The sequence below is a fragment of the Hyla sarda genome, chromosome 4, assembly GCF_029499605.1.
Source record: "Hyla sarda isolate aHylSar1 chromosome 4, aHylSar1.hap1, whole genome shotgun sequence".
In the NCBI taxonomy this organism is placed as follows: Eukaryota; Metazoa; Chordata; class Amphibia; order Anura; family Hylidae; genus Hyla; species Hyla sarda.
In genome coordinates, this window is record NC_079192.1 from 19,958,924 (window position 1) to 19,966,423 (window position 7,500).

The following is a 7,500-nucleotide window of genomic DNA, read 5'->3' on the forward strand; positions in this document are numbered from 1 at the left end:
TAGGTCTGCGTCCTCAGGTAGGGTTGAAAAGCAGCAGTTGTGTGTGGTAGCGTGGCCGAGCGGTCTAAGGCGCTGGATTTAGGCTCCAGTCTCTTTGGAGGTGTGGGGTCGAATCCCACCGCTGCCATTAGGCACTTTTTGCTGTTTCCAGAGGTATAACGAGATTACACCTTTGATCCCTAGCGCTGAGCTAAAGCGATTAATTCTCCCTTCAGAACTATTAAACGCTGACCCTTTAAGGACATTACCATGGAGCAGCAGGCATAGGTTGTTCCTCGTTAGTATAGTTGTGAGTATTCCTGCCTGTCATGCAGGTAACCAGGCTCCGAATTCCCGAAGGGGAAGCTATGCTTGTTTTGCCCTTTACTTAGGTCTATGTCCCCAGGTAGGGTCGGAAAGCTGCAACACCATGTGGTAGCGTGGCCGAGCGGTCTAAGGCGCTGAATTAAGGCTCCAGTCTCTTCGGGGTTGTGGGTGCGAATCCAACCGTTGCCATTGAGTAGCTTTTGCTTTTACTTGCTCTTTCAGCTCACGTTACATGCCCAGAATATGGATTGGTTGAGGCAGGTACCTGGCGCCAGCTAACTAATCAGCGCTTCCCCTTTCAATGCAGGAGAACCTCTCGTCCCTCTCTCAGTATGGGCGCTGTATTACCACCTGCTAAGATGTTGCGCGGACAATCTGGAATACAATCCTTGAGGAGGGATCCCCAGGGATCAGATGTACTCTGTGATGAATAGGGTGAACAGGAAGAACTACAAAACTGACCCTTGCTGTCTTGCCTTAATCCTTCCCTAGATCTGAAACATAGGCACAGAGCAGCGTACACCATAATCTGCACCGAGCTGCAAAAGCCAGGGATATTCACAGAGGTTAACCAATCAGGAAATCCACTCTATACTAGCCAGAGCTGGCACTGTTTCTGGAAGAAAGAGGCAATTTAACTTTATTTTCTAATCCTGGATAACCCATATTTCTGGCATTATGGCTCCCGGGGGGATGTGAGTGCTCTGGGTTTCTTTGAGGCATGAGTTTTCATCCAAGTTCTCAACTAATTGCACCTTGGGGCGACAGAACACAAAGGTATGGAAGCAGCATTTATGGATTTGAAAAGCTCACATCTGGAAGAAGGTTAAATAATTTTAATACAGTACTGAGTAATGAGAGGAAAGTAAAGAAAGGTCCCACCGAGATTTGAACTCGGATCACTGGATTCAGAGTCCAGAGTGCTAACCATTACACCATGGAACCATTAAGTAACTTCACCTGCCACACTAAAACTTTTAATTCTTCCTCCAGATCTCCAGAAAACCGGGGTACGGTTCCCAGATGGGGTGGCTATGATTTTTTCGCCCCTTACTTAGGTCTGCGTCCTCAGGTAGGGTTGAAAAGCAGCAGTTGTGTGTGGTAGCGTGGCCGAGCGGTCTAAGGCGCTGGATTTAGGCTCCAGTCTCTTTGGAGGCGTGGGTTCGAATCCCACCGCTGCCATTAGGCACTTTTTGCTGTTTCCAGAGGTATAACGAGATTACACCTTTGATCCCTAGCGCTGAGCTAAAGCGATTAATTCTCCCTTCAGAACTATTAAACGCTGACCCTTTAAGGACATTACCATGGAGCAGCAGGCATAGGTTGTTCCTCGTTAGTATAGTTGTGAGTATTCCTGCCTGTCATGCAGGTAACCAGGCTCCGAATTCCCGAAGGGGAAGCTATGCTTGTTTTGCCCTTTACTTAGGTCTATGTCCCCAGGTAGGGTCGGAAAGCTGCAACACCATGTGGTAGCGTGGCCGAGCGGTCTAAGGCGCTGAATTAAGGCTCCAGTCTCTTCGGGGGTGTGGGTGCGAATCCAACCGTTGCCATTGAGTAGCTTTTGCTTTTACTTGCTCTTTCAGCTCACGTTACATGCCCAGAATATGGATTTGTTGAGGCAGGTACCTGGCGCCAGCTAACTAATCAGCGCTTCCCCTTTCAATGCAGGAGAACCTCTCGTCCCTCTCTCAGTATGGGCGCTGTATTACCACCTGCTAAGATGTTGCGCGGACAATCTGGAATACAATCCTTGAGGAGGGATCCCCAGGGATCAGATATACTCTGTGATGAATAGGGTGAACAGGAAGAACTACAAAACTGACCCTTGCTGTCTTGCCTTAATCCTTCCCTAGATCTGAAACATAGGCACAGAGCAGCGTACACCATAATCTGCACCGAGCTGCAAAAGCCAGGGATATTCACAGAGGTTAACCAATCAGGAAATCCACTCTATACTAGCCAGAGCTGGCACTGTTTCTGGAAGAAAGAGGCAATTTAACTTTATTTTCTAATCCTGGATAACCCATATTTCTGGCATTATGGCTCCCGGGGGGATGTGAGTGCTCTGGGTTTCTTTGAGGCATGAGTTTTCATCCAAGTTCTCAACTAATTGCACCTTGGGGCGACAGAACACAAAGGTATGGAAGCAGCATTTATGGATTTGAAAAGCTCACATCTGGAAGAAGGTTAAATAATTTTAATACAGTACTGAGTAATGAGAGGAAAGTAAAGAAAGGTCCCACCGAGATTTGAACTCGGATCACTGGATTCAGAGTCCAGAGTGCTAACCATTACACCATGGAACCATTAACCCCTTAAGGACACATGACGTTCTCATACGTCTCCATTTCCGAGTCCTTAAGGACACATGACGTATGAGAACGTCATGTGTTTTACCGGCCCCCCGCAACCATCTGGAGCGGAGCCGGTCCCCGATGCCTGCTGAAATCGTTCAGCAGGCATCGGGGCATATCGCCCAGGGGGGTCATTATGACCCCCCATGTCGGCGATGGCCGCAGATCGCTGGACAATTCAGTCCAGCGATCTGCGGCGGATTCCGGGTCAATCGGGTCTCCAGTGACCCGGTGACCCGGAATTATTGGCTGATCGGGGCCGTCAGAGACGGCCCCGATCAGCCAGAGCCAGCAGGGGTGAGGTGGCACTGGTGCCACCTCACGATAGCCCTGATTCGTCGGCCGGATTACCGGCCGACCAATCGGGGCGCCTGCTGCGGGTGTCACTCCCGCAACCCGCTCCGCCCCTCTTCCGGAGGACGTGAGCGGGTGCGGGACGTGCACCCCGGGTGCTGGGGACCCCGATCCCCGGCGCCCCTGTTGGGATCGGGGCCCCAGGAGCAGCGGCGGCGGAGACGACGAGGGACTGACCTGATGCGGCTGGAACGTTGGAGGTGAGTGACAGCCTCCTGCTGTTGCTTAGCAACAGCTCCCAGCATGCAAAAAGGGCATGCTGGGAGCTGTAGTTATGCAACAGCAGGAGGCAGACCACCACAACTCCCAGCATGCCCTTATGGGCATGCTGGGACTTGTAGTTTTGCAACAGCTGGAGGCACATTCTTTCTATGGAAAAGTGTACCTTCAGCTGTTGTGTAACTACAACTCCCAGCTTGCACAATCAGCTAAAGTGCATGCTGGGAGTTGTAGTGGTGCATCTGGTGGTTGCATAACTACAACTCCCAGCATGCCCGTTGGCTGTCGGTGACTGCTGAGAGTTGTAGTTTTGCAACAGCTGAAGGCACACTGAGTTAAGTAGCAAACCAGTGTGTCTCCAGCTGTTGCATAACTACAATCCCCAGCCAAAGTAGTATGCCTCCAGCTGTTGCATAACTACAACACCCAGCATGCCCTTCCGCTGTCCGTACATGCTGGGGGTTGTAGCTTTTGCAACAGCTGAAGGCACACTGGTTGCAAAACACTGAGTTTGTTACCAAACTCGGTGTTTCACAACCAGTGTGCCTCCAGCTGTTGCAAAACTACAACTCCCAGCATGCACTGATAGACCGTACATGCTGGGAGTTGTAGTTTTGCAACAGCTGGATGTTCCCCCCCCCCCCAATGTGAATGTACAGGGTACACTCACATGGGCGGAGGATTACAGTAAGTATCCGGCTGCAAGTTTGAGGTGCGGCAAAATTTCTGCCGCAGCTCAAACTGCCAGCGAGAAACTACTGTGAACCCCCCGCCCGTGTGACTGTACCCTAAAAACACTACACTACACTAACACACAATAAAATAAAAAGTAAAAAACACTACATATACACATACCCCTACACAGCCCCCCTCCCCAATAAAAATGAAAAACGTCTGGTACGCCACTGTTTCCAAAACGGAGCCTCCAGCGGTTGCAAAACTACAACTCCCAGCATGCACTGATAGACCGTACATGCTGGGAGTTGTAGTTTTGCAACAGCTGGATGTTCCCCCCCCCCCAATGTGAACGTACAGGGTACACTCACATGGGCGGAGGATTACAGTAAGTATCCGGCTGCAAGTTTGAGCTGCGTCAAATTTTCTGCCGTAGCTCAAACTGCCAGCGAGAAACTACTGTGAACCCCCGCCCGTGTGACTGTACCCTAAAAACACTACACTACACTACCACAAAATAAAATAAAAAGTAAAAAACACTACATATACACATACCCCTATACAACCCCCCTCCCCAATAAAAATGAAAAACGTCTGGTACGCCACTGTTTCCAAAACGGAGCCTCCAGCTGTTGCAAAACAACTACTCCCAGTATTGCCAGATAGCCGTTGACTGTCCAGGCATGCTGGGAGTTTTACAACAGCTGGAGGCACCCTGTTTGGGAATCACTGGCGTAGAATACCCCTATGTCCACCCCTATGCAAGTCCCTAATTTAGGCCTCAAATGCGCATGGCGCTCTCACTTTGGAGCCCTGTCGTATTTCAAGGCAACAGTTTAGGGCCACATATGGGGTATCGCCGTACTCGGGAGAAATTGGGCTTCAAATTTTGGGGGGTATTTTCTGCTATTACCCTTTTAAAAAATGTAAAATTTTTGGGAAAACAAGCATTTTAGGTAAAAAAAAAATATTTTTTTTACATATGCAAAAGTCGTGAAACACCTGTAGGGTATTAAGGTTCAAATTACCCCTTGTTACGTTCCCCGAGGGGTCTAGTTTCTAAAATGGTATGCCATGTGTTTTTTTTTTGCTGTCCTGGCACCATAGGGGCTTCCTAAATGCGGCATGCCCCCAGAGCAAAATTCGCTTTCAAAAAGCCAAATGTGACTCCTTCTCTTCTGAGACATGTAGTGCGCCAGCAGAGCACTTTTCACACCCATATGGGGTGTTTTCTGAATCGGGAGAAATTGGGCTTCAAATTTTGGGGGGTATTTTCTGCTATTACCCTTTTTAAAATTGTAAAAATTTTGGGAAACCAAGCATTTTAGGTAAAAAAAATATATATTTTTTTACATATGCAAAAGTCGTGAAACACCTGTAGGGTATTAAGGTTCACATTACCCCTTGTTACGTTCCCCGAGGGGTCTAGTTTCCAAAATGGTACGCCATGTGTTTTTTTTTTGCTGTCCTGGCACCATAGGGGCTTCCTAAATGCGGCATGCCCCCAGAGCAAAATTTGCTTTCAAAAAGCCAAATGTTACTCCTTCTCTTCTGAGACCTGTAGTGCGCCAGCAGAGCACTTTTCACCCCCATATGGGGTGTTTTCTGAATCGGGAGAAATTGGGCTTCAAATTTTGGGGGGTATTTTCCGCTATTACCCTTTTTAAAAATGTAAACATTTTGGGAAAACAAGCATTTTAGGTAAAAAAATTTTTTTTTTTTTACATATGCAAAAGTTGTGAAACACCTGTAGGGCATTAAGGTTCATGTTACCCCTTGTTACGTTCCCCGAGGGGTCTAGTTTCCAAAATGGTATGCCATGTGGTTTTTTTTTGCTGTTCTGGCACCATAGGGGCTTCCTAAATGCGGCATGCCCCCAGAGCAAAATTTGCTTTCAAAAAGCCAAATGTGACTCCTTCTCTTCTGAGACCTGTAGTGCGCCAGCAGAGAACTTTTCACCCCATGCAAGGTGTTTTCTGTATCGGGAGAAATTGGGCTTCAAATTTTGGGGGGTATTTTCTGCTATTAACCTTTTTAAAAATGTAAAATTTTTGGGAAACCAAGCATTTTAGGTAAAAAAAATATATATTTTTTTTACATATGCAAAAGTCGTGAAACACCTGTAGGGTATTAAGGTTCACTTTACCCCTTGTTACGTTCCCTGAGGGGTCTAGTTTCCAAAATGGTATGCCATGTGGTTTTTTTTGCTGTCCTGGCACCATAGGGGCTTCCTAAATGCGGCATGCCCCCCAAAAACCATTTGTCGCTCCTTCCCTTCTGAGCCCTCTACTGCGCCCGCCGAACAATTAACATAGACATATGAGGTATGTGCTTACTCGAGAGAAATTGGGTTTCAAATACAAGTAAAAATTTTCTCCTTTTTATCCCTTGCAAAAATTCAAAAATTGGGTCTACAAGAACATGCGAGTGTAAAAAATGAAGATTTTGAATTTTCTCCTTCACTTTGCTACTATTCCTGTGAAACACCTAAAGGGTTAATACACTTACTGAATGTTTTTTTGAATACTTTAGGGGGTGTAGTTTTTATAATGGGGTCATTTATGGGGTATTTCTAATATGAAGACCCTTCAAATCCACTTCAAAACTGAAATGGTCCCTGAAAAATAGTGAGTTTGAAAATTTTGTGAAAAATTTCAAAATTGCTGCTGAACTTTGAAGCCCTATGGTGTCTTCCAAAAGTAAAAACTCATGAATTTTATGATGCAAACATAAAGTAGACATATTGTATATGTGAACCCAAAAAAAATATATTTTGAATATCCATTTTCCTTACAAGCAGAGAGCTTCAAAGTTAGAAAAATGCAAAATTTTCATTTTTTTCATCAAATTTTGGGATTTTTCACCAAGAAAGGATGCAAGTTACCATAAAATTTTACCACTAAGTTAAAGTAGAATATGTCACGAAAAAACAATCTCGGAATCAGAATGATAACTAAAACCATCCCAGAGTTATTAATGTTTAAAGTGACAGTGGTCAGAATTGCAAAAAACGCTCCGGTCCTTAAGGTATAAAATGGCTCGGTCCTTAAGGGGTTAAGTACCTTCACCGGCCACACTAAAACTTTTAATTCTTCCTCCAGATCTCCAGAAAACCGGGGTACGGTTCCCAGATGGGGTGGCTATGATTATTTCGCCCCTTACTTAGGTCTGCGTCCTCAGGTAGGGTTGAAAAGCAGCAGTTGTGTGTGGTAGCGTGGCCGAGCGGTCTAAGGCGCTGGATTTAGGCTCCAGTCTCTTTGGAGGCTTGGGTTCGAATCCCACCGCTGCCGTTAGGCACTTTTTGCTGTTTCCAGAGGTATAACGAGATTACACCTTTGATCCCTAGCGCTGAGCTAAAGCGATTAATTCTCCCTTCAGAACTATTAAACGCTGACCCTTTAAGGACATTACCATGGAGCAGCAGGCATAGGTTGTTGCTCGTTAGTATAGTTGTGAGTATTCCTGCCTGTCATGCAGGTGACCAGGCTCCGAATTCCTGAAGGGGAAGCTATGCTTGTTTTGCCCTTTACTTAGGTCTGTGTCCCCAGGTAGGGTCGGAAAGCTGCAACACCATGTGGTAGCGTGGCCGAGC

General features: G+C 46.6%; 6 non-coding genes across 6 annotated transcripts in view; 4 read left to right on the forward strand and 2 right to left on the reverse strand.

Annotated features, from left to right (window-relative positions):
• Positions 1 to 45: 45 nt before the first annotated feature.
• Positions 46 to 127, forward strand: TRNAL-UAG (transfer RNA leucine (anticodon UAG)). The gene has a single exon. It is a non-coding gene; the product is annotated as a tRNA-Leu (tRNA).
• Positions 128 to 1,179: 1,052 nt separating this feature from the next.
• Positions 1,180 to 1,251, reverse strand: TRNAQ-CUG (transfer RNA glutamine (anticodon CUG)). The gene has a single exon. It is a non-coding gene; the product is annotated as a tRNA-Gln (tRNA).
• A 155-nt stretch (positions 1,252 to 1,406) lies between these two features.
• On the forward strand, positions 1,407 to 1,488 carry TRNAL-UAG (transfer RNA leucine (anticodon UAG)). Its single transcript has one exon. It is a non-coding gene; the product is annotated as a tRNA-Leu (tRNA).
• A 1,052-nt stretch (positions 1,489 to 2,540) lies between these two features.
• Positions 2,541 to 2,612, reverse strand: TRNAQ-CUG (transfer RNA glutamine (anticodon CUG)). The gene has a single exon. It is a non-coding gene; the product is annotated as a tRNA-Gln (tRNA).
• Positions 2,613 to 7,116: 4,504 nt separating this feature from the next.
• On the forward strand, positions 7,117 to 7,198 carry TRNAL-UAG (transfer RNA leucine (anticodon UAG)). Its single transcript has one exon. It is a non-coding gene; the product is annotated as a tRNA-Leu (tRNA).
• A 286-nt stretch (positions 7,199 to 7,484) lies between these two features.
• TRNAL-AAG (transfer RNA leucine (anticodon AAG)) overlaps positions 7,485 to 7,500 on the forward strand; it is an 82-nt gene continuing 66 nt past the window's right edge. Inside the window, exon 1 of the tRNA in view lies at positions 7,485 to 7,500. This exon is cut by the window's right edge and continues 66 nt beyond it. This is a non-coding gene — a tRNA (tRNA-Leu).